Source organism: Physeter macrocephalus, chromosome 14 (assembly GCF_002837175.3).
Source record: "Physeter macrocephalus isolate SW-GA chromosome 14, ASM283717v5, whole genome shotgun sequence".
Lineage (NCBI taxonomy): Eukaryota > Metazoa > Chordata > Mammalia > Artiodactyla > Physeteridae > Physeter > Physeter macrocephalus.
The window spans coordinates 90,023,038-90,050,648 of record NC_041227.1 but is presented as its reverse complement, the minus strand read 5'-3'; the positions used below and the strand labels follow the sequence as shown (position 1 = coordinate 90,050,648).

At 37.3% G+C, this 27,611-nt stretch overlaps 1 protein-coding gene and 1 non-coding gene across 4 annotated transcripts in view; one reads left to right on the top strand and one right to left on the bottom strand.

Annotated features, from left to right (window-relative positions):
• Window positions 1–27,611, bottom strand: part of RABEP1 (rabaptin, RAB GTPase binding effector protein 1) — a 104,270-nt gene that overhangs the window by 69,168 nt on the left and 7,491 nt on the right. The window contains exon 2 of one of the 3 annotated variants that reach the window (XM_007102824.4): window positions 11,386–11,440. The exons of the other annotated variants lie outside the window; for them this stretch is intronic. The gene's annotated coding sequence lies outside the window, so the exon portion shown is untranslated. The remainder of the gene's footprint in view (window positions 1–11,385; window positions 11,441–27,611) is intronic. 3 annotated transcript variants of the gene reach the window in all.
• Window positions 12,019–12,153, top strand: LOC112066048 (small nucleolar RNA SNORA70). Its single transcript, XR_002892408.1, has one exon. It is a non-coding gene; the product is annotated as a small nucleolar RNA SNORA70 (small nucleolar RNA).

The window sequence follows — 27,611 nt, the reverse complement described above, 5'->3', positions numbered from 1 at the left end:
CTTCTAAGCTCCTTTGTATAACTGACAGAATGTCAATCCACTTACAGAATTGTTAAATATTGGATTATTTGGGCTATTTACCCCACAAATGAACCCACTACCAATCTTGCTAGCTTCTGTCTCTATCAAGTGTTATGAGCAAAATCTAAAGGGCACCCTGATTAGGACAGCCATACCAGCCTGAACTACTCTCCCAATTTCAAGATGATTCATTACCATTATACTGAAATCATAATCAAGAAACCTTTCATATAGAAAGGATACAGAATCATACATTCTGTATGAACTCTCAATGACTGGGAGATTATCTGGTTTTTAGATTAATTTGATTTTGGTATGGCAGGGATTGTGACACATTTTTACTTTAGGGGCTCTATAATTTGGTCACAGCTAATTATATAAACACCTATCCTGACCAAACCCAGAGGGTCTTTTGGTTCAAGCAAGGAGAGGGAAATTCAGGAGTCCAAACCCCTGACCTCCTTCTTTTCCCCAACAGCAACCCAGCCACAAAGCTATGACCCTAATCGCTCCAGGGGATCCTTATCAGTACTAACACCTCTGCCTGATTACCTAGGTCAGCAGAGGTCTCAGTTCCCTACAACGAGCCACCCCCAGATAATGATGATTTACTAAAATTTTAACCATGATCTGAGATTATCTCTGAAGGTCTTCCCCCCACAACCTATTATTCACTTTAACTGAGGTTATAATTTTGTAACACACAGAAAAAAGACTGGAAAAAATGCACCAATGATTTGTCTATGACAAATAGAATTATGGCTCACTAGTTTCTTCCATGTGCTTTTCAAAGTTCTCTACAACTCCTTTGATAATAAACAATTAACTAAAACCACTATTTGCTCATTCCCATGACATCTTCAGACTAGCTTCACTACAGATCTAACAGCATCGATGCAATCCATGGCAAAAAAAGGAAATGACAGCTATTTTGAGTTCCATGTCATTAAAGGTAAGGAGTCATTTTGAGGAGCAAACATCTAGGATCTTTAGGTCAAAGCAAAGAATGACATCTGGTCATCTGAACATGTGCTAACCTTCAGAGAAAGACAAGGATGGAGAATCCACTGGAAGGAGGAAACGTGCACTTATTTCATATTTACCATTTGAAATCATGAAGGAAATGGGTTCTCTGTGCTATTTACTTGTCTTGGTATTTTTATTGTCCAATTCCAATTGTTAAAAAAATTAAGCAAATTTTCCACTTAACATTTTAAAGTTACTGGTGCCTACTGATTAATACATGGGTTAAGGAAGGGAACTGGAAAATAAAGAAAGAAGAAAAAGCAGGATCCCTCTGTTCTTACTTTTCCCTAACAACTACACTCCCACCCACTACTACCTTCTACTAAAACACACTCACATACACACACACACACACACACACACACACACACACACACACACACACACAAAATGTCCCTACCTTTCAACATCATATTTATATTTAGGAGCGAAGGCTAATGAATCAATAAAAACTAAAATGCAGCCTTTAAAATTACAGCCAAGAAAGATTAAGTGTGTTTCCACTACTCCCAGCGCTGTCCTGGCTCTGACCCACAGTTCAGGCGCCATCCACACCCACAGATCTGGCTGCCTCTCTCCACGATTCAGAACAAATTTCAATTCCAGGAGTCATGATCCCATTGAGGATACACCAAGTAACTCCCTTATTTGTTTTCTCAATAAAAAAATTTAAAATGCCCCCCCCAAATTTTTTTTTAAATCCACCTCAAGTACTTCAACATACTGCAATTCTACAACACAAAAGCCAAAACAACTGCTTTTTACAATGAATGCCTCTACTGCTATATGTAGAAAAATCAATTCACCTTGCATAAGACAGAAAGTTTACAAACAGGCATATCCTATATCATAATGCATGAGCAACCAACCACAAATCAAACTGAAAGCAGATCTCATCACACAAAATACTTCATTATTTTTCTAACATGGTGACGAGCAGTTCACAATTACTAGCTAATAGTTCATGTAAAAACCACTTAGCCTGGCATATAGAAAAAAAAGGATGTTAGCTGTAAACTTGTGAGATTTACTGATATTAAATGAATAAGGAGAGACTTCCCTGGTGGTCCAGAGGTTAAGACTCCACACTCCCAATGCAGCGGGCCGGGATTCGATCCCTGGTCAGGGAACTAGATCCCACGTGCCACAGCTAAAGATCCCGTGTGCCACAACTAAGACCTGGAGCAGCCAAATAAATAAATAAATAAATAAATATTTAAAAAATCAATAAAGGAAAACAGCAGAGTGATCAACTGGCTTTGACAAAAGACCAGAAGTCACTTCCAGCCTCATGATTCTGACTCAGTTCCATGCTTAGACTTCCAGCTCATATCCTTCCCTACTACCATGTATCAACACGGACAAATTGTTAACACCAACTTCAACAATATTAAGCCTGCTGTAACTCACAGCTGAGAGCTATTAGTATATCAGCCTTTGTTAAACATTCCACACATTCTGTATATTGCTACCTTCGTTTGAGTAATAAAAAAAGGGGGGACACTATGTTATGCAATGGCTTCTTTTAATGCTTGACATCCAAAGGGAAAAAGTATTACACCATTTATTCAAAATGTCTGCATTGGTGGTATAGGGGTGAGCATAGCTGCCTTCCAAAATGTCTGAATTAAGCAACAATACAGAAAGAAAAGAATAATATGGCAAATAAATGAAGGAAATATTCAATAATTCTTAGGTATATCTCCTTCCCTAATTTTAATATGAATGGGAGAATATGTAATAACTTGAAAATATCTTTAAGCCTCAAGCTGTGTCCTACTATTACATTCCTCTAAGAGTGTACTAAATTTGATGAGACATTATCAATGGGAAAAGAAAAAAAATACAGTCTAGATCAAATATTACTACAATCAGAATCTTTTTGTTTAAAAATGTTCAAGATCCAAGAAAACACCTATTTCAAGGAAAAAAGAAAAAAGCATAACTCCAGTGGAACAAAAGAATCTGAACAGTTCCTGAAACTCAGAAGTCTTAACCTGTGTATCACTGGCTTTTAAAATGAAACTGTTAAGTATTGTAGGTACGTACACCCATCCAAGGTAATAACATCAAGTCAGAAAAATTACATTAAAAGATTAAGGGGCTTCCCTGGTGGCACAGTGGTTGAGAGTCCGCCTGCCGATGCAGGGAACACGGGTTCGTGCCCCGGTCCAGGAAGAACCCACATGCCACAGAGCGGCTAGGCCCGTGAGCCATGGCCGCTGAGCCTGCGCGTCCGGAGCCTGTGCTCCGCAACGGGAGAGGCCACAACAGTGAGAGGCCCGCGTACCGCAAAAAAAAAAAAAAAAAAAGATTAAGACACAAAATTAGAAATAATATGATCTTTGGAAAATATATGTATTTTAAAAAGACTGGCAAGAATATGCCAAATTATATTCAGAGTGGTTGCCTTTCTGAATCAAAGCATAATTAAAAGGATAAATTAGGGACTTCCCTGATGGTGCAGTGGTTAAGAATCTGCCTGCCAATGCAGGGGACACGTGTTCCATCCCTGCTCCAGGAAGATCCCACATGCCACAGCGCAACTTAAGCCCATGCGCCACAACTACTGAGCCTGCCCTCTAGAGCCCATGAGCCACAACTACTGAAGCCCTAGAGCCCGTGCCCCGCAATGAGAACAGCCACCGCGATGAGAAGCCCGTGCACTGCAACGAAGAGTAGCCCCCGTTCACCGCAACTAGAGAAAAAGCCCGCAAGCAGCATCGAAGACTCAACACAGCCAAAAATAAATAATTTTTTAAAGGGATAAATTACATTGATTGGGTTTAAATTAAAATAAGGTGCTTCATCTTTTTTTTTAGTTTTACTGATTATAATTTTATCTTATTGCTCCATCGCAATCTCTCTGCTCATAAAAAGTGCACATAACTTACTTCAGTGGTCTTAAAATATTTTAACACACTAAATAGTCATTTTATAAAACTACACTTATATTTTCCCAGGACAAACAATTTGCTAAAACAGATAAATTTTCTAAAAAAATAATCTCTTCTGTTTCAGAAGTGGCCTTCCAGCTAGGAAACTACCTTCTCCCTGTACTCTGAAAACTAATCATGTCCAGCCTCTTTGAGGAATTACTAAAAATGACTATAATTTGCAGTAAATCTACCCACTGAATTGTGCTTTGTTTAGAGAATATTAAGTAAATCCACTATTACTTAGCATGCCTCAAGAAGGAAGGGGAAAAGAGAAAGTAAAGCAGTCCACAAGCAGGTAATTGGGTTAACATTACCAATCACTTTACAATATTAGAGGAAACAGATATGGCACTTGGGAATCACTTTTTCCATAATACTAAAGATAATCATAAATTCTTTAGTGTAATAGAAAGTTGTCATTTCACTTCATATAATCCTCCAAACTGAGTTTAGTAACTTTAAGAAAGTGCATCCTTTTACCTTGTCCACTTACTCAGATGAACCATTCTGAAACAAAAAAACATCTGGTGATGAAGTTTACACAGAACGTCTTCTTAGCCTTCCTTATGTGAACCAAAGAGAAAATTCTTATTTTCTTTATTCTTTTTTGCAACTCTCTTAATTACGCGTCATAATATTTCAGATAAAAGATAATAACACTTCTTAAATGATGGGTTTCAAATAAGAAAGTCAATTATTTCTCATGTAAAGATTAGGTGTTTATGTAAACGAATTGAAAATGTTATAAATCCAGGAAAAACATTAAAGAACAAACTGGCACCAAATTTTAATTCAGGTGGAAAATGAGATAATGAAAAACTAATTAAGAAGAGTCTTCAAAAGGGCAAAAGCAGAATTAAGAATGGAAAAGACTGATTTGGGGGAGGGGTAGCAGGGGTGGCAAGGATAAAGGTGGGAAAAATCAAAAGACACAAGAATATTTTCTAATTTTCAGCCTCCCTAGAGATGTTAATGATCAAAATTAACCAATAACCTCCAGGGATTTGCAGTGTGGCATTTCCTGGGTCTAATTTTTAGTTTATATTATTGAGTGGGAATAATTAGGATCATAGTGTTACAAGGATTTTAGAGATTATTCTAGTCCAGTGTATTTCAAACTAAATGTCAATCCCTTAGCGAGTTGTTACATCAATTTAGTGATTAGCAATCTGCCTTTTATTTATTTTTAATTTATTTATTTTATTTTTTTTTGGCTGCATTGGGTCTTCGTTGCTGCGCGCGGGCTTTCTCTAGTTGCAGCGAGCGGGGTCTACTCTTCGTTGCAGTGCGCAGGCTTCTCATTGCCGTGGCTTCTCGTTGCGGAGCACAGGCTCTAGGCGCCCAGGCTTCAGTAGTTGCGGCACGTGGGCTCAGCAGTTGTGGCACACAGGCTTAGCTGCTCTGCAGCACGTGGGATCTTCCTGGGCCAGGGCTCGACCCGTGTCCCCTGCATTGGCAGGTGGCTTCTTAACCACTGTGCCACCAGGGAAGATCCAGCAGTTTGCCTTTTAAAGTTAATAAAATATAATAGGAAATATCAGCAACACATTTAATATGGGTATGTGTTATTTCATAACTGGGTTGCAATGGAAAAAGTGTTTCTTACTGTGGAGAGAGGTTAAAATAGTTTGAAAACCACTAATTCCTAACTCATGTAGGAATCCATTTCTATAACAACACAGACGTGTGATCATATGGCTTACACATGAACATAAATCTAATAACTCAGTTCACTGCCTCATGGGGTAGCCAATTGAATCACCATTAAGAGATTTTAGATTATCCTTCCCCCTTTACTTGGACAATTGGTCATCCCAGGACCCTAAATCATCTTCCTGAGAGATCTTAGTTCTGGCCTACAGAATTAGCAAGGAAAACTTCTAATATCTAACATCTATACATGCCCTCTCCTTTCTTCTCCAGATGAAACATCTCCTAACCCTTTAATAACTTCTAAATTCTTCATTATCTCAGTTGCTCTCTCTGCACACTACAGTTAGTCAAAATTCTACATAAAATAGGACACACTGATCCTAACACAATACCAGCTGAGTAGAAACATTATATCTGGGGGCTATACTCTTAATAATGTACTGTAAATTTACCCTAGCTTTTTTTGGCCATGACCTCACATTGTCATTGTTAGCCCATAAGATTAATGTTAATCTAACACTGTCCTTAAATCCTTTTCACTTAAACTTAAGCCAAGGCTTCCTCCAACCTATACTAGTGCAGTTCAGCCATACTGCAGAGTTTTGTTTGAAAACAAAGTTTTAAGTTAAAGCTAGAGATAGAGCCCTTTGGTGCATCACCCGAGATCTCAGGAGAGGTTGATATTGATATATTAGATTGCTCTATTAGTTACAAATTCATTCCAACCATCCTCAGTATCAAATCACATTTCATCTTATCCATGATTTCATACCACTATAGTCAAATGCCTTATTAAAATTCAAAAATAAGCCATCTACAATTTCAGAGTCAGAGAGGCTTGTGCTTCAACCCAAACCCAAGCACTTTCATTATATGAACTGGGGAAAACAGTTTAACCTTTCCAAGATTTCATTAAAATAAAGATGATACCCATTTTGCAGAGTATCACATGCAATGAGGATTAAATATACCATCATATAAAAGCAACTCACATATAATAGGCACTCAAATGATAGTTACTATTAACAACTTCAGAATTTAAATAATTTCAGGTTGATAACTGTCCTTAAAAAAAGTGGAGATGCACATTAGGCTCAACTTGTTCTAGAGATTCTTCCTAGTGATAACTACAAATCATTTTATTTTCTAAAATGTTCATAAATCACTTAGTTAATAATCAATTCCTTTTTAAGTGTTCCAGAAATTGTATTTAAGCAAAGTTATCAATTAAGACAAGCAGGTAAACAAAGTTTTGAAAAAAGTCAAAAACAGAGAAAAGAAGCTACTGTGAACAAAAGAATGGGGATTTCAGGGAATGTTCAGTAGATAAACAATGCAGTATAAACTATATTCCAGGCTCTATTCCTATATTTTTAAAGGCTATAAAGCTATATTCCACCATACGCTCCCATATGGAATATATATTGACAATGTGAACCATGCAAAGTCTGAAACAAATAAAGATAACTTGAAAAATAAACTAACTATACACACTACTATATATTAAATAGATAACCAACAAAGACCTACTGTATAGCACAGTGAACTATACCCAATATTTTGTAATAACCTATAAAGGAAAAGAATCTGAAAAAAAATTTATGCACACTATGCACACACACACGTAACTGAATCACTGTGCTGTATACCTGAAACTAACACGACATTGTAAATCAACAGTACTTCAATTTTTTAAAAAAGCTGACTATATGGTTAAAATAAACTATGGACATTTTTGAATACTGGTCAAGGTATACAATACAGTTCAACCACCATTACATTCCTTTTACCAGATAATTTTAAAATCACCTTAATTTCTGATTACATTTAGCCCAATTACCATAACTGTCAAAAGCCTGTGTTCAACAGCTGATGTAAATATGCATGGATAAAAATGGATAGTTACCTATTCAATTTGTACGAACTGGTATTATTCTACTTCTCAAGTATTTCAAATACCAAATGCCAAGCCAGATGAAAAAGCATGATTGTGTCATTTGCAGAGACATGGATGGACCTAGAGACTGTCATATAGAGTGAAGTCAGTCAGAAAGAGAAAAACAAATATCGTATATTAACACATATATGTGGTATCTAGAAAAATGGTATAGATGATCTTATTTGCAAAGCAGAAATAGAGACACAGAGGTAGAGAATAAACATATGCATACAAGAGGGAAGGGCGGGGGGTGTGGGATGAATTGGGAGACTGGGATTGACATATATACACTATTGATACTATGTATAAAATAGATAACTAATGAGAACCTACTGTATAGCACAGGGAATTCTACTCAATGCTCTGTGGTGACCTAAATGGGAAGGAAATCCAAAAAAGAGGGGACATATGTATACGTATAGCTGATTCACTTTGCTGTACAGCAGACACTAACACAACATTGTAAAGCAACTATACTCCAATAAAAATTTAAAAAAAAACTGGAAAAAAAAAGAAAAAACATGACTCTCACTGGACTGATAAGCAGATATCAGTCTACTTATATTATTATCAGATAATATGGATATTTAAATATTTTAGAGCCCCACTTACAAGACAAAGAAAGCTATTCAAAACTTAAATATCTTACGTTTAAAACTTAAAGAAGGCTTATTTAAGAAAACAGCCAAAAGAATTCAGTTTTCTGAATAACTGAATGCCTATTAACTCTACTGGCATTCACAAGTAGAACTACATCATGCCACTTCAGGACCTGGCTTGGAACTCTGAGAATTCACTATCAGTGAAGTTGCATTTAATCCTTACTTTGTGCTTGAATTAACCAAGTGTCAGTAAGGTTGCTGGTGGGAATGCAAAATAGTACAACCACTTTGGAAAACAGTTTGGCTGTTCCTTACAAACACACACCTACCATATGATACAGAAATCCTACAAATGAAAACATATTTCCACACAAAGATTTGTACACAAATGCTCGCAGCAGCTTTACTTATAACAGCCAAAAATTGGAAATAACCCAAATGCCCACTATAAATGGACAAATAATAGTGTATCCATACAATGGAATATTAGACAGCAACAAAAAGGAATGCATTACTAATGACACAACATGACTAAATCTCAATAACATCGTGCTCAGTGAAAGAAATCAGATACAAAAAGTATGATCCCACTTATATGAAATTCTAGACAAGGCAAAACTATAATGTCAGAAAGCAGATCAGCATTTGCCCAGAAGTGGGGGGAGGAATTTAACCACAAAGTGTCATGAAAGAACTTTTTGGGGTAAAATGTTCTATAAAACAATTATGGTGATGGTTACAAACTATATAGGTTTGTGAAAACTCATGAATCTATATACTTAAAACTAGTAAATTTTAGCATAAATTATTTTTTAATCAGCTTTATTGTGGTATGTGTTTACAATTACAAGAATAAATTAGTGCTTGGTAACAGCCTAAGTGCTATCCTCATAGTTTTATTATCCTCATAGCACTTATCACTATCTGAAATTATTTCTCTAAATATCTGACTGTTTAAATATTGCTCCATACTCAAGCAGACCCTCAGTGAAAACTGAGACTTTATGTATTTTGCTCGTTGCTACATTTCTGACACCTAGAACTGTGGCTAACACATGGAAGGTGTTCAATAAACATTTACTAAATAAATAAGTAAACGAAAACGTGAGCTGGAATAACTAAAACCCACTGATGAAGAGGAACATAAGTCAGGATTTTAAAAGATAGCAAGGATCTAAAGAAGCAAAGGAGAGAAGAGTATTCAACTGAGAACAATCAAAGGCAAAGGGAGCAAGACAGTAATGCATATCTGTCTAGGAGCCAGAAAGCAAACATCTCTGACACAGGGAAAACTGCAACTTTCCCCACTTTGCACCTAAGTCCCAATGAGTTACTTCTTGGCTTTCCAATATGGTAGCCACTAGCCACATGAGGCTACTGAACACCTGAAATGTGGCTATCTGAATTAAGATATGTGTTAAGTATGAAATATAGATGAAATTTTGAAGACTTTAGTACAAAAAAAATTTTACTATCTCATTAATACTTTCTATAGTGATCACATGTAGAAACTGTAACATCTGGAATATACTGGGTAAATAAAATACATTATTAATTTCCACAGAAAGTTATACACAAATGTTCAGAGAAGCATTATTCATAATAGCTAAAAAAAGGAAACCCAAATGTCAATCAACTGATGAATGGATAAATAAAATTTGGTACATTCAGACAACGGACTATTATATGTCCAAAAAAGGAATGAAGTACTGACAAGTTACAAGATGGATGAGCCTTGAAAACATTATGTTAAGTGAAAGAAGTCAGACACCAAAGGCTACATATTATATGATTCCATTTATATGTAATGTCCAGAAAAGGAAAATCCATAGCAACTAAAAGATTAGTGGTTTTGAGTTAAAACCACTAATTAATTAATGGTTTTAATTAAATTAAATGGTTCTAATGGTTTTAATTTAATTTAAATTATTTTGCTATATGAATTAAATCTCAATAAAGCTGTTTTTTTTTTTAGTTTATTTCACCTGTTTCTCTATTTGGAAGTGTTTGTTTTGATTTTTTTTTACTTTTTTAATGTGGCTGCTAGAAAAAACTTAAGTTACACCCTTTGGCTCACATCACATCTCTACTGGACAGCACTGTTCTAGAGAGCTTATGGTGGGGGGTGATACCCTGGATATTTTGAGCTCTCAGTTTTACCTCTATTTTTCTTACACTCTCCATTTTTCCCAATTTGCCAGCCTGCTTCAAGTATCACCATACTTCAGGGCCAACTGAGACACTAAGATCAGTCATCTTAAAACGCCAGATTCCCTTCTCCCCTGTGCTTCTACAGTTAGCACAGTGTTACTCTACTATAGTATGCAGACTGTTACTGGTCTAATAAGATGAGGAGTTTGTGTAAGAACATAAAATCAACTAAGACCCTAAGCACATTGCTCAGTTCATCGGACATTTTCTGATGAAGGAAGCAGTACACTAATTTACACTCTGGTGCAAGTTCTTTCTCCCCTTGCAGAGCACTGCTGTAGTAGACAACTGTCATATCCATGGCTGCCCATCATTTTTTAGTCTTTCTACATTTAAAGACATTCCATTTTATGAGTTTCAGCTCTCCAAAACAGAATTCAAACACAAATTCCCAGTCTCCCTTGAAACCAGAATGCAGGCATGTCACCTAAGGCTCTCCAATCAGACACACACAAATGCAACTTCAATGCAGAATTGAGCAGTGTAAAGAAACAAGGTTTCATTCTTGCTGCTGTAAGGCTTTCAGTAGCTTCCCAGTGGTTAGTCCAGTTCCTGAAGCAGAAACGGCATCAGTGAAAGCAGCAATAGCAACTGTATTAAAATGGAGCTTCATATGCTCCTCGGCACCAGAGGAAACAGTCTTTCCTGTCAGGCCAGTTCTGTGGCAGCTTTTAGCCATAGACAGCAGTGATTCTCAAAGTGTGCTTCTGAGACCACAGAACCACTATCACCTGGGAACATGTTATAAGTGCAAATTCTCAGACCCCATCCCAGACCATCTTGATTCAGAAATTCTGGGTGTGGGGCCCAGAAATGTGCTTTAATAAGCTCTTGAGATGCATGCTAGAGTTTGAGAACCAATGGCCTAGAATCTATTTCTCCCTGCTTTCCCAATGACTCTGTAAACTACTTCACATCATCTCAAAAATTCCTTTTATGCTTAAACCAGACAAAATGTTTTGTTTGCAACAAAAAAACACTGAGTGAAACATACCATATTGTCACTTCCATCACCATTCTCTTAAAAACTGCTCATAGGATGCTAGACACTGATTAAAAGAAAAAAAGAAAAAAATCCACAAAGGTTAACATTGGTTAGAAGATAGAAAAAACTCTGGAAAATCTGCTTATAATCAACCCGGTTGATTTATTTCATGACAGTATGTGGAGGCACATACCGACTTCCCTCCGAAGAGTACCAGTAGGGAAAGGAGAGGGAGGGAGGGAGGGAGGGAGGGAGGGAGGAAAACTTCAGTTTCTTGAAACTGTAACAAACACTACCCAGCAGGGGTGATCAAGGCTAGCATCAATACAGATAACACTGATAAGCCACGCTGATAGTATGCATCCTTGATATGATGCAACGAAAATGGCACTTTACCTGTGTGGTCTTCTCCCCAAAACCCACAATCCCAGTCTATTCATGAGAAAAACATCAGCCAGATCCCAACCGACGGACAGTCTACAAAATACCGGATCAGTGCTTCTTAAAACTGACTAGGTCATCAAAAAGTCAGAGAAACTGTCACAGTCCAGAGGAGCCAAAGTACACATGGCGACTAAATGTAATGTGGTGTCTAGATAGTATCCAGAAACAGAAAAAGTTTATTAAGAAAAAACTAAGGCTTTGCAGCCAATTAAGCCAACCATGCTCTTTTCCCCATGGGGGCCCGGTGTGCAATGGCTGCAAACAGCAGCCTCCTCCGTAGTGTATGCAGCCTGTTGCCTGTATGGGTTGCCCTAAGAGACCCTGGAAACAGCCCTTTCCAGGGGATATTCGTGACTGGCGTGCTGTCCCCAATCTAGGCTCCAGACAGGTATGCATGGTACCTTTGGAAAGCCCCAGGGCACAGTGGCCAAGGTCCACACAGGCCAAGTCATAATGTCCATCCACTCCAAGCTGCAGAACAAGGAGCATGTGATTGAGGCCCTACGGAGGGCCAAGGTGAAGTTCTCTGGCTGCCAGAAGATCCACATCTCCAAGAAGTGGGGATTTACTAAGTTTAATACAGATGAATTTGAAAATATGGTGGCAGAAAAGCGGCTCATCCCAGATGGCTGTGGGATCAAATACATCCCTAATCATGGCTCCTGGACAAATAGCGGGCCCTGCACTCATGAGAGCCTTGGCACTGTACCCTCCTTACTTACGCCCATCAATAAATTCTACTTTCCTGCCAAAAAAAAAAAAAAAGAAAGAAAAAGCTAAGGAAATCTGAATAAAGCAGGGACTTTAGTTAGGAGTAATGTGTCAATATTAGTTCATTAATTTTGACAAATGTACTATACTAATACATCATGTTTTTAACAAGGGAACTTGAATGTGCAGTATATGAAAACTCTGTCCTATCTTTCCAACTTTTCCATAAGTCTAAAACCATTTTAAAATAAAGTTTGGTTTTTTTTAAGCTATTGGCTAAACTCTGAATGGTTTCAAATTCAAATAAATGAATACCTTTACTCAAGCTGTTCCCAGGGGTCTGGCACTGCTCACCACGCAGCAAAGAGCAACCAGCCCCCGACACACCATCCCCACCACACTGCTCCGCCTCCAAAAGAGCCTTCAAGCTTAACAGAAATGAAAACCTCATGCATCTGAATGCTTAGCTAAGTAGACTTCCCTTCTCATCTGACTTACTATTATACTCTATAAGATCCAATTTTATCTCCTAACAAACTTAGTTTTGCTTAGAGTCAGAGAACAAAGGATATAGAAAAAGCAGAGTTTAGAGATTAGTGCAGTTCGTTGAAAAGCCCCATAGGTGAGAAACAGATCCCACAGACTGGATGATTAGGTCACAGAGAAAAAATAAATAAAACAATGACTAGAACTGAACTGGAATTTGGTTACAATTAAAGTAAAAGCAAACAAACCTAATTTTTAAAAATTAAGCAGCACTGGGGAAGTCACCAGTATATAGCTTGGTCCCAAAACTAATGTTCATAATAAGTCATTGATAAAAGATTCAATGACATCCAGTGTACTCTGTTTAAGAAAACAGGATAAAAGTGTAATTTATTTCAGAAAAATTGCCAAGAAAAATACATGCTATGCTCCTAGCACCTAGAATGTGGTCTCTAAATACTGTTTCCCACGAAAAGTAACCAGGGTTCCTTGGAAAAAACTCTGATTCCTGGCCTGGGGCAGGAAGTATACAAGATAAACCCGGAACATCTTGGCACCTATTGGGGTTTTATCAAAGGACTTCCCTTTGTAACAAAGGAGTCAACTTAAAGGATTTAATGGCCAAAGATGAGATAATCTGAGCATCAGTGTGGCAGGTTGAACCAACCCTTCCCCTCAGATGTATTAATTTCCTAACCACCAAATGTATAAATATTACCTTATATGGTAAAAGATATAATTAAGTTAAGGATCTTGAAAAGAGTAGTTTATCCTGGACTATCCAGTGGGCCATAAATGCAATCGCATCTACCCTTATAAGAAACAGGAGCTCCTCAGCAGACACAAAGAGGACTATGCAATGTGATAACAGAAGCAGAAATTGGAGCGAGGAAGCCAAGGAATGCCAGCAGCCACCAGAAGCGGAAAGAGGCAAGGAACAGATGCTCCCCTAGAACCTCTGGAAGGAGTACAGACCTGCTGACACCCAGTGATACTGATTCTGGACATCTGGCCTCCTCAACTGTGAGAGAATAAACTTCTGTTGTTTTAAGCCACCCAGTTACGGTAATTTGTAGGAGCAGCCATAGTAAACTAATATAATCAGTAACTACAATGAAGTAAAACATATACATTATTTAAATCCATGTGTTCTTGATAATATACGAAGGGAAAAAAAAACCTAATTGGTTACCTTTGAAGGGTTCTAGGCAACCAAGTCATTATTTTGAAAACTGGTAACCAAAGAGAAAAGTAGTAAGCATTTAGTCTCCATTTCCTACACCTTAAGGTAGCAAAATATACAAGGAGAATTTTTCTTTACAGAACTATTCCAGCTAATAACTTGCTATTTTACAAACCCTAATGAATGGAGAAATCTAGGCAATGATCAACAGTCCTAACATCTCAAAGAGACAACCAGACATTATGAGCCTCCTGATAGAGGTACACTCTACCACTTTGAAATATTCTTTTAAAAAGCAAAACAAAACCACCACAAAAAAATATAACACATAAAACCATATTTCAAATAAACAAAAACCTGGACCTAATCACTACTTTAGATCAAACTACCAATTTAGAGGAAACAAAGAAGGCAGAAGAATATGGAGACCAACACAACATGGATGCAATTAGGAAATTCCAGGTGTGAACAATCTACAGGGTGGATTTCTTCAACAGACAAATTGTAAGGGAAAAAAACAGACAGGACACACCAACCAATCTTTTTTTTTTTTTTTTTTTTTTTTTGTGGTACGCGGGCCTCTCACTGTCGTGGCCTCTCCCGTTGTGGAGCACAGGCTCCGGACGCGCAGGCTCAGTGGCCATGGCTCACAGGCCCAGCCGCTCCGCGGCATGTGGGATCTTCCCAGACCGGGGCATGAACCCGTGTCCCCTGCATCAGCAGGCGGATTCTCAACCACTGCGCCACCAGGGAAGCCCCCCCAACCAATCTTAAGGATGGCTTTTATTTTGGATCCTGATTTAAACAAACAATTTTTTTTTAAGTTGAGACAATTGAGGAAATTTCAACACTGACTAGATATTCAGAAACACTAAAGAATTACTGTTTTTAGGTGATATAGTAGTATTGCATCTTATGTTTACATACATACTAAAATGTTTCCAAATGAAATCATCTAATGTCTGAGTTTTGCTATTAAAAATCCAGGAGGGGGGACCTCCCTGGTGGTGCAGTGGTTAAGAATCTGCCTGCCAATGGAAGGGACCCGTGTTCAATCCCTGGTCCGGGAAGATCCCACATGCCACAGAGCAACTAAGCCTGTGAGCCACAACTACTGGAGCCGCAAGCCACAACTACTGAAACCCGCACGCCTAGAGCCCGTGCTCCGCAACAAGAGAAGCCATCGCAATGAGAAGCCCGTGCACCGCAACGAAGAGTAGCCCCTGCTCGACCAACTAGAGAAAGCCCACGTGCAGCAACGAAGACCCAATGCAGCCATAAGTAAAAAATTAATTAATTAAAAAACAACAACAAAAATCCAGGAGGGGAGGTGAGGAGAGGGCTATAGGTGAAATAAGACCAGTCATGCATTGATAATATGATACATAGAGAGAGGGTGGTGGGTCTACATACTAATCTCTTTACTTTTCAAATGTTTAAAAAATTCCATATAAAAGACTAAGTTTGTTTGTTTGTTTGTTTAAGTCTTACCATTTCTGTGTTTGAGGGCTTAAGTCTAAATCAGCTGAAAAATAATGTACCCATAAAACCATCCCTCCACCATTCCATATAAAGGGGCATTATACATATTCACACATACAGTTCACAGTGGAGAACTATTAATTAAAAATTTAATTATTTCTGGTTACCAATTCCTTTAATATAAAATGAAAATTTGCTCAGAATATTCTGAAAAAATTTTTTTTTATCATTTACATAGGAACAAGTCAAGTCTAACACAACATATGATACCTCTTGGAACCATGTTTGATTATACTGTAAAACAAATCAAATTCCCTATATACATACTGTCCTTCGTTGTAACATGGAAAACCTAAAATGTAGATGTAATTTCTTATCTCCCTACACTTGTGTTATAAAAAGGCTACAATATAACTACACAGCTGATATTAGAAGTTATTTATCAGAAGAGAAGTTCTTCATAAATAAATAAAAAGACAGCATTATATTTTATTTATAAGGAAAGTTGAATGCATTATTTATGAGCTTTTCAGAAATATCAAAGTCATACATAGAGAGGCATCAGAATTTTGATAAATAGTTATCCTAAGTGTGGATAAAGAAGATTAATTATATGTCTCTGAAGGGGAAATGAGAAACCAATAGGTAAAAAAATTTCCAGGAGAGAGTGCTGATGTTAATGACATGGGGAGGGGGGAGAGGGGGTGTCTCTCAAAGCTAGAAAAAAGAATTAAATAACAGGAGCTAACAGTTAAGTATCCCCTATTCATCAGGTATTATATGGGAAGCATACAGCATAATAGTTGAAAGCACAGGCTCTGGAATTAATGTTTGAATCCCAGCTCTGCCACTTGTAAACTGGTTCCTTCTCTCTACCTGTAAAAATGGGGACTAGAATAGTACTACCTTCTAGGGTTGTAGCAAGGATTAAATAATTTACATATAGCTCTTAGGCAAGTTATTTTATACACTGGCTCATTAAATTTTCAAAACAAACCATAAAGTAGGCATACCATCCCGTTATAGGTGAGAAAACATTCTGAGAAATTAAGTAAAATGCCTATTGTTGCACTGCTAGGAAGTGGCAGAGCTGGGTTCAAACACTGACCTGCCATGGCCTATAAAGATTCCCGTGACTGTAAGTATTTAATAGTGATTAATATAGAACTTATAAACAAGTGTAATACCACCTTCTAGGGGTGGCTCTTTTATTTAGTCACACATTAATTTACATGTTGAAATATATATACTTAATTATAAGTTATTTTCCTTCACACTAAAGGCATTATACTGTTAGGGTTTGTTTTTTTTAAGTCATTTGTATAACTTTATCAGAATGGTAATGGTGCATTCTAAAGCATTTTGTTATAAAACAGTGGCTCTCAACTGGAGGTGATTTTGCTCCCCAGAGGATATTTGGCAATGTCTGGAGACATTTTTGGTTGTCACAACCTGGGGTGGGGCGGGGGGGTAGGTAAGAGTACTGGCATCTAGTGGGAAGGGGCCAAAGATGCTGCTTATTTAACATCCTACAATGTACAGGACAGTCATACACAACAAAGAATAATCCAGCGCAAAATGTCAATAGTGACAAAGGTAAGAAATCTGTTATAAACTGATAGGGAGGGTTGAGAACTTCAAATACAAAGTGACACACTAGAAGACAGGTAAAAAGTCCCTTCCAAAAGGAAACCATAAACAAAACGAAAAGACAACCTATGGAATAGGAGTAAATATCTGCAAACGATACAAATGACAAGGGCTTAATTTCCAAAATATACAAACAGCTCAGACAACTCAACAACAAAAAACGAACAATCCAATCGAAAAATGGGCAGAAAAACTAAAAAGATATTTCTCCAAAGAAGACATACAGATGGCCAAAAGGCACATGAAAAGACGCTCAACATCACTAATTATTAGAGAAACACAAATCAAATCTACAATGAGGCACCACCTCACACTGGTCAGAATAGCCATCATTAAAAAGTCTACAAATAACAAATGCTGGAGAGGGTGTGGAGAAAAGGGAACCCTCCTACACTGTTGGTGGGAACGTAAGCTGGTGTGGCCACTATGAAAAACAGTATGGAGGTTCCTCAAAAAACTAAAAACATCCGGGGCTTCCCTGGTGGCGCAGTGGTTAAGAATCCGCCTACCAATGCAGGGGTCATGGGTTCGAGCCCTGGTCCGGGAAGATCCCACATGCTGTGGAGCAACTAAGCCCATGTGCCAAACTACTGAGACCGCACTCTAGAGCCCACGAGTCACAACTACTGAGCCCACACGCCACAACTACTGAAGCCCGTGAGCCTAGAGCCTGTGCTCCGCAACAAGCCACTGCAATGAGAAGCCCACTCACCACCACTAAAGAAAGCCCACATGCAGCAACAAAGACCCAAAAATAAAATAGATAAATTAATTAATTAAAAAAAAAAAACTAAAAACAAAGCTTCCATATGATCCAGTAATCCCACTCCTGGGCATATATCCAGACAAAACTAAAATTCACAAAAATACATACACTCCTATGTTCATAGCAGCACTTTTCACAATAGCCAAGACATGGAAACAACCTAAATGTCCATCAACAGATGAATGGATCAAGATGTGGTACATATACAATGGAATACTACTCAGCCATAAAAAAAATGAAATAATGCCATTTGCAGCAACATGGATGCAACTATAGATTATCATGCTAAGTGAAGTAAGTCAGAAAGAGAAAGACAAATACCATATGATACCACTTATACATGGAAGCTAAAACATGACACAAATGAACTTACCTATGAAACAGAAACAGACTCACAGACATAGAGAACAGACTTGTGGTTGCCAAGGGGAAGCAGGGTGGAAGATGCATGGATTGGGAGTTTGGGGTTAGCAGATGCAAACTATTACATATAGAATTGATAAACAACAAGGTTCCACTGTAGAATACAAGGAATTATATTCAATATCCTGTGATAAACCATAATGGAGGGACTTCCCTGGTGGCACAATGGTTAAGACTCTGTGCTCCCAATGCAGGGGCCCAGGTTTGATCCCTGGTCAGGGAACTAGATTCCACACGCATGCCACAACTAAGAGTTCACATGACACAGCTAAGGAGCCCGTGAGCCACAACTAAGGAGCCCACATGTGGCAACTAAGGAGCTGGCAAGACACAACTAAAGAGCCCTCCTACCACAACTAAGACCCAATGCAACCAAATAAATATTTTTTTAAAAACCATAATAGGAAAGAATATGAAAAACAATATATATATATGAATCACTTTGCTGTACAGCAGAAACTGACACAACACTGTAAATCAACTATACTTCAATTAAAAAAAAAAGTCCCTTCTAATCCTAAAATTCTGTCACCTTACCATACCTGATTAAAACAAAACCAGAGTATATTTCAAGACAGATAACTATGTAGTAATCAACAGCAAAAGTCTTAAAATTCTGTAAACTTTTCAACCAAGCAATTTCACTGCCAAAAATACATCCTAAAGAAGTAATAATGATGAGTATGCATGAAGATTTAATTGCAGGACCTCCCTGGTGGCGCTGTGGTTAAGAATCCGCCTGCCAATGCAGGGGGCACGGGATTGATCCCTGGTCCGGGAAGATCCCACATGCCGCAGAGCAACTACGCCCGCATGCCACAACTACTGAGCCCATGTTGCAGCCCATGTGCTGCAACTACTGAACCTTGTGCCTCCAGAGCCCATGCTCCACAACAAGAGAAAGAACGGCAAATGAGAAGAAACCTGTGCACCTCAATGAAAGAGTAGCCCCTGCTCACCGCAACTAGAGAAAGCCCACGTGCAGCAACGAAGATCCAACGCAGCCAAAAAAAGAAAAAAAAAGATTTAATTGCAAGAATGTTGACTTCTTTAAAGCATCAGAATTCCAAAACGTTAGAAACAAGCAAATGTCTAACAATAGAAAAATGACCCCCCAAATTATGAGGTATCTATACAAGTTTCAAGATGAAACTTTTTCAAAAGAGACCGTAACAAATTCTATCAAATCTACAAGGAATAAATATATCCTATGCTATTTAAACTGTCTTCAGCATAATAAAAGATGGAATGTTTCCGAATTTATTTTACTAGGCTAGTATAATCAAGGTACCAAAACCCAAGGTAGTACCAAAATATAAAACTATAGGCCAATCTCAGTTATGAATGTAATTTTGCAAAAAAAAAAGTTAAAACATTAGCAAACCTAATCTAGATACATACTAGAACAATCCATCACAAACAAGCTGAGTTTACCTCAAGTATACAAAATCTGTCCCAACATTAGGAAGTCCATTAATCAATTCTGTTAGAGATCAAAAAGACCTGAAATAATCTCAATGAATTACAAAGAAAAGGAAAAAAAGTAAAGCAATGAAAGAGGAAACAGCTATGAGAAACAAAGAATGCCCAATATATGGATGATCCATGTGCCTAAAACAGAAAACCCAACAAAGAGAACTAAGAAAATACTAAAAGAAAAAAGAAAGAAAATACTAAAAGATTTAAAGGAATAAATACTCCCAAGAGGAAATCAGAAGTGAATCTGCAAGTAAAAAATAATAAAGATGTGAGCAAACAGGCTCACACTGGAGGAAATAGAAAGAGGACTTCCCTGGTGATCCAGCAGTTAAGACTCTGTGCTCCCAATGCAGGGAGCCCAGGTTTGATCCCTGGTCAGGGAACTAGATCCCGCATGCCACAGCTAAAGATCCCGCATGCTGCAACTAAGACCCAGCACAGCCAAATAAATAAATATTTTTTAAAAAGAAAGAAAAAAAAAATAGAAGGAACTTGGATCTTGGACATCCTTGAACAACTGAACCAACCTTGGAACGCTTTACTTCTAAACTTTTTACACACAAAAAAACCCTTTACTTGTTTAAGCCACTAGGGATTGGATTTCCAATTGCTATGAGAGGTATTCCTGATACAAAAGAATACATCAAAATGTATATATATCAGAAGTATCAAAATTTAAATGTACATAAATCCTTATTAGTTGTTTCAAAGGTTATTACGGTAAGTATTTGCACAAATATTTAGAGATATATGTAGCAGGATGTTTACTACAGTGTTAACTGCAATAGTTAAAAAAATTTAAATATATACCAAGAGAGACCTAGTTAATCATGTTATGGAATCCATACAATGGATTACTATACAGTCATTAAAAATAACATTTGTTACTTAATTTAAGTGAGAACATCCTATAAAAATATTAGAATTTTCATTGAACTTTTAAAAGAGTTTTTTTCATATATTTTAATATACATATAGGGACTTCCCTGGTGGCCCAGTGGTAAAGAATCCACCTTCCAATGCAGGGGACGCGGGTTCAATCCCTGGTCGGGGAACTAGGATCCCACACACCGTGGGGCAACTAAGCTCATGCACCACAACTACTGAGCTCACACACCTCCACTAGAGAGCCCACGTGCTCTGGAGGCCGCGCACCACAACTAGAGAAGAGAAAACCCACACGCCACAACTAGAGAAGCCTGCATGCTGCAACGAAAGATCCTGCATACCTCAACGAAGATCCCGCATGCTGCAGCTAAGACCCAATGCAGCCCAAAAAATAAAAAATAAATAATTAATATACGTATAAGAACCCTGGAAAGATAACATGTAAGTGAATGGATATTATCTTTGGGTAATTTTTTTATGCTTTTCTACATTTTCTAAATTGTTTACAATAGATAGTATTAATTTTATCTAAAATTATAAAATAATTGCTTACAGAAAGAAAATGAATGACTTAATAAAAGATGTGAAAGTCCTAACTTGACAAACAGCTCATACAGAAACAACTTAAAAATTCAAATCATATTGAAAAAAAAAAAAAGGCCAACAATTTCAGAAAAAAACAAAAAACAAAGAAAGTATAAGTGGATATCTAATTGATACTGAGATAAAGCAGGTCTTTGAAGGTATCAAAGCATTATCAAGTTTGTTCAAAAGAATTCTTAGGCTTCTCTATACCATACATTAGCAATAAGAGAGAGAATAAACTTGGACAATATCTGTAACAAATAAAAGACAAAGGCCAATGTCCATGAAATAAAGATATTTATAAGTTAATAAGAAAATGGCAAAGGACATGAAGAGGCAATGCACAAAGAAAACAAATGGTCAATACATTTTTTAAAGCCTAATCACACCCACGAAAATGGTATCTTATTGCTGTTATAGGTTGCATTTAGAAACTTAAAACAGCAATAAGATACCACTTTGCCTATGCTATTGGTAATAATTAAGTCTATACCTAATGTTAACAAGGGTGAGGTGACACTAAAAGACATCAGCACTAATGGAAGAAATGTAAACTAGAACGAGATATCTAGAAAGCAATTTAGCAATATATAAATATATCAAAACCTCATACTTTTTGATCCAGAACTCTCTGGGAAATAATCAAAGATGACATCAAAGACTAATGTCCCTTTTGATGTCTCCTGTAGAATTATTTACTAATAGCAAGATCTTACAAATAATCAAATAGGCAGTAATAAGAAAATAATTAAGTTATTTTTATAACAATGTATAACAAATATATGATAAATTAGACTTTTAAAACCAATGTTTTTTGAAAAACAACACAGAAATATTTTACATAATTAAAATTAAAATAGCAGAATACAAAACCACATGTGCAATATGATCAACTGGTTAAAAATTTTGTTTGTTGATATAAAACATGGCCAGAAATACACTAAAATGACAAAATATTCCAAAGGATAGAATTATGAGTAAGTCCAGGTTTCTTTATACTTTCTTTCTACCTTATGGTTTTAAAAAACACACGCGCACACACACACACACACACACACACACACACAACTTGGGGTTTTGTTTTAACTTTGTCCCTTTTTTAATGATCTGAGAGTTTACTTAAATAAAACTGACCTGAGAGATAGTGGGTGGAATTTAAATAGTCATGGGAACCTGGATCCTGAGCAATTTACTAAACTTTCATTTCCTCATTGTGAAATAGGCATAATACCAACCTTAAAGAATTCAGAGGATTAAATAATTAATGCACTTAAAGTGCTTTATGGCACTCTAAAGATGCTTATTAAAGATACACCTTTCTCCTTAGTTTATAACTAAATCAATGAGGGGTTTTTTTAAGGTCTTTTTTCTGGGGGCGGTGGGGAAGGGGGCAGGAGAGGGGAGCATGGTGGGCAGACTTAATGTGATCATTCCAAATTTTATTTGAATGAGTAAATACCTAAGAATAGTTCAGGAAAATTCTAGAAAATAAATAATGAAGGGTTCCTGTCCCTTTAAAATATTAAAACATTAGAAAGTAGGGGAAAAAGTCATTTTAACTATGGGTATAACACCAGAACAGATAAATCAATCAAACACAATACTATTCAGAAACGGACTCAGGTATTCTTGGATATTTAGCATATAATAAATGGTGGCATTTCAAAATCAATGGAGAAAAATGGATTAATCACTACATGGTGCAATAATATCTGGCTAGTCATTTGAAAATAAGTAGTAGTAAAAGCTAGATTCCTATCTCAGTCCTTACATCAAAATAAATTCCAAAGTGATCAAACATTTAAAAGTAAATACTAGAAGGTAACATAGACAGAGGTAGAAGGAAACCTAGAAGCCATTAAGGAAAAAACTGATAAACCCATACACCAAAATATCTCAAAATTAAAAAACAAAATGGGGGAAATTTTTGCTACATTTGCTACACACATGATAAAGAAGTCAACTTCCCCATATGCAAATAATTTCTTAAATTAAGGAGCTATAAGCTCTCTTATATCCTGACGGTGAGCCTGTAAATTGTCCAACGGTTTCTGAAAAAGAATTTGACATTTGACATTAAAATTTTAAATGCTTATTTATTTTGGCTGTGCCGGGTCTTAATTGCAGCACGCGAGATCTTTAGTTATGGTATTCGGACTCTTGGTTGAGGCATGCACGCAGGATCTAGTTCCCTGAGCAGGGATCGAAGCAGACCCCCTACATTGGGAGAGTGGAGTCTTACCCACTGGACCACCAGAGAAGTCCCGCCATTAAATTTTTAAACGTTCGTATTCTTTGACTCAGTAATTTTGGTTCAATGAATTTATAACACAAAGACATTCACATGAGCCTGTGAAGACAGGTACAAGGATATTGGCTGAAGTTTTATAATAACGGCACAAATATTCATCAATGGGGACTTACTTTAAAAAATTATAGTGTATCTGTATTATGCAGCCACAAAAATGATCTATTTTTAAAATGATGACATTATTTATATCAAAAACAAAGAAAAAGGAAGGTTGAGAAGAGCGTATATAGCATGATTCCACTTTTAAATCATCAGAATACACATTTCTTTTTAAAAAACCAGAAAAATATCTACCAGACCCTTATCAGTGTTTATCTCTGAGGGGTGAGCTTATGAGCTTATATGGACTTTTCCCTTCATATTACACATTTATAAATTTTTAACAAACATTTGTTATTTTTGATGCAAAAAAAATTTTTAACTAAGAAATTTAAAATCACATCCATGAAAAAATAAACAAATACATAAATGGAACAAAACGGTGAGCCTAGGAATAGATCCACGCGAATATAGTAGACTGATCTGTGACAAAGAAGGACAGGCAATTCAGTGGAGAAAGGACAGTCTTTTCAACAAATGATGGTGCTAGAACAAGTGGATATCCACATGCAAAAATGAAAGAAAAAAATCTAGCTACAGACCTTACACCCTTTACAAAAAAATAACTCAAAATGAGTCACAGATCTAAATGTAAAATGAATAACTATGAAACTCCTACAGCGAAACACAGTAGAAAATCTAGATGACCTTGGGTTATGGCAATAACTTTTTAGAAATTGCACCAAAGGCATGATCTATGAAAGAAATAATTATAAGTTGGATTTCATTAAATTTAAAACTTCTGTTTGTGAAAAACACTGTCAAGGGCAAAGACAAGGCACAGATTTGGAGAAAATACTTGCAAAAGACATATCTGAAAAAGTCCAGTTATCCAAAATATACAATGCACTCTTAAAACTAAACAATAAGAAAATTAACAACCTCATTAAAAGTTAAGCAAAAATTCTGAACAGACACCTCACAAAAGAAGATATACAGATAATGAATAACCTCAACATCATCTGTCTTTAGGGAATTGCAAATTAAAACAATGAGATACCACTACACATCTACTAGAATGGCTAAAATCCAAAACACAGACACTTGCCAAATGCTGGAAAAAGGGGAACAACAGGAATGCTCATTTGTGGCTGGTGAGAATGCAAAATGGTACAGCCACTTCAACATACTCTTACCATATGATCCAGCAATCACACTCCTTAATATTTAGCCAAATGAGTGGAAAACTGAGATCCACACAGAAATCTGCATTATAGTAATTTATTCATAACTGCTAAAACTTGGAAGCAATCATGAGGTCCTTCAATAACTGAACAACTGGTACATCTAGACAATGAAATATTAATCAGTCCTAAAAAAAGAAATGGGCTACCAAGCCACAAAAAGACATGAAGAAACCTTAAATGTATATTACTAAGTGAAAGAAGCCAACCTGAAAAGGCTACATAACTGTATGATTCCAACTATATAACATTCTGGAAAAGGGAGAAACCATGGAGACAGTAAAAAGATCAGGGTTTACCAAGCATTCAGGGGAAAAGAGGGATGAGGAGGTAGAACATGGCATTTCTAAGGCAGTGAAACTGTTCTGTATGATATTACAATGGTCAATGGATAGATGCATTGCATGTTTGTCCAAACCCACAGATTGTACAACACCAAGAGTGAACACTAATGTAAATGATGGACTTTGGTTGATAATGATGTGCAGGTTCATCGATTGTTTAAAAATGTACCACACTGGTGTCGGGCTTCCCTGGTGGTGCAGTGGTTGAGAGTCCGCCTGCCGATGCAGGGAACACGGGTTCGTGCCCCGGTCCGGGAAGATCCCACCTGCCGCGGAGCGGCTGGGCCCGTGAGCCTGCGCGTCCGTAGCCTGTGCTCCACATCGGGAGAGGCCACAACAGTGAGAGGTCCGCGTACCGCAAAAAAAATAAAATAAAATAAAAATGTACCACACTGGTGTGGAATGTTGATGGTCGGGGAGTCTGACAGGGAGGGGGTATAAGGAAACTCTCTATACTTTCTGTTCAATTTTGCTATGAAAATAAAACTATTCTAATTTAAAAAAATACACAACACAGAGCAAGGCATATAACACCTCGATAAATCACAGCTTCCATTTTATAATGAACTCATATGATACAGAGAAATAAAATAAATTTGAGGGAACGTTAGCATACATTAAAAAGAGTTGAGAGTTTTGATCAAAAAAGAACATCTTTGCTGTTTGTTGCACGAGTCACATAGATTCCATGTCTGGAATATTCCACTAATATTAGGGACACCATTTTAGGAAGAGCACTAGCAAACTACATGGTATTAGAACATCTGGCTAGCCAAGCAAAGGAAGCTGCAAAGAATGGAGAGGGTATACAATCCTCACGTGAGGAACTGCCAAGATGGAAGCACGCTCTTTAAATATCTGAAGACCCTTTGTGTGGAAGAGAAAATAGACTAATTCTGACTCATTCAAGAGGCCAGAACCATGGTGTAGAAGTTGTAGGGAAGTGATTTCAGCCCAACAAAATTAAGAATTTACTACTACAGTTACCAGAAAAAGTGGCCATGTTCTAGGAAGACTGGATTTCATCTGTTAGGAGTAAATGCAGAACAAATTTTTGCAATAGAGATGGATCTAACCTGTTAATGGCCCTTCTGTAACTGTCTACTGAGGCTTTCTAGGTTCACAATAAAATGAAAGACAGAAGTAGTGTCAGGCAGACTCTATTCCATAGTAGCTAAGAAAGCTGGGGATATAAGATCTAGATGTGGCCAGGTGGGCAGCAGCAGTTTATTTATAAATAATAAATATAGTAGGAGCTTAGAGAAAGCAATCAAGTAGACATCAATTTGGGACTAAATGGTAACTATCAAGTTTGTATTGATTTTTCACACACTTATCCAATGGAAGAGTAACCCACATCATGGTTCCCCCACCCCCACCGCATTGGATTTCCCACAATAAGGACCCAACCATACCCTGTACTTATTATTCTAACAGCCTTTCTCAACCCAGGTTCCATGACAGAGTTAAATCCTAATGCCCAAGATATTCAATGTACATAATGAATTAACTTCTCTCCTGTGCATCTAAAATGGTACTGGTTATATCACTTTAGGATAACTGGGAACATAGCCAAATTATTTTCTGTGTTCTGTGCTTAAGATGAGGAACCCAGCCAAGTATAACAATCTCATCTGTAATAAAGGTTGCAAAACAACAACTTCCATGAGGACAGGCACGTTGTCTACCTTGTTCGTAGTTCATACTCAAATCACATATGTTGAATAAAAGAATGGAGACTACACTTATATTTAGTCAGTTTCTCTTCTACCTCAAGAGTTTTCTCTACCTTTCTTTCTCACACATCCTTTCCTTTTTCCCTTCTGTTTTGGAGGATGAGATCCCTGTCTCTCTTCCTGACACTCAAGCTCTTGATGCATCTTATCTGCTCTTAATTCCTCAGAGATCTAGTCCATATTTATTTTCTCCTTGATAACTTCAGGTTCTCCCTTCTCAGGGGCATTTCCTCCAGCATCTACAATTATTGAAAAATAAATAATTATCAAGAAAGTCTCTTGGGCTTCCCTGGTGGCACAGTGGTTGAGAGTCCGCCTGCCGATGCAGGGAACACGGGTTCGTGCCCCGGTCCGGGAAGATCCCACATGCCGCGGAGCGGCTGAGCCCGTGAGCCATGGCCGCTGAGCCTGCGCGTCCGGAGCCTGTGCTCCGCAACGGGAGAGGCCACAACAGTGAGAGGCCG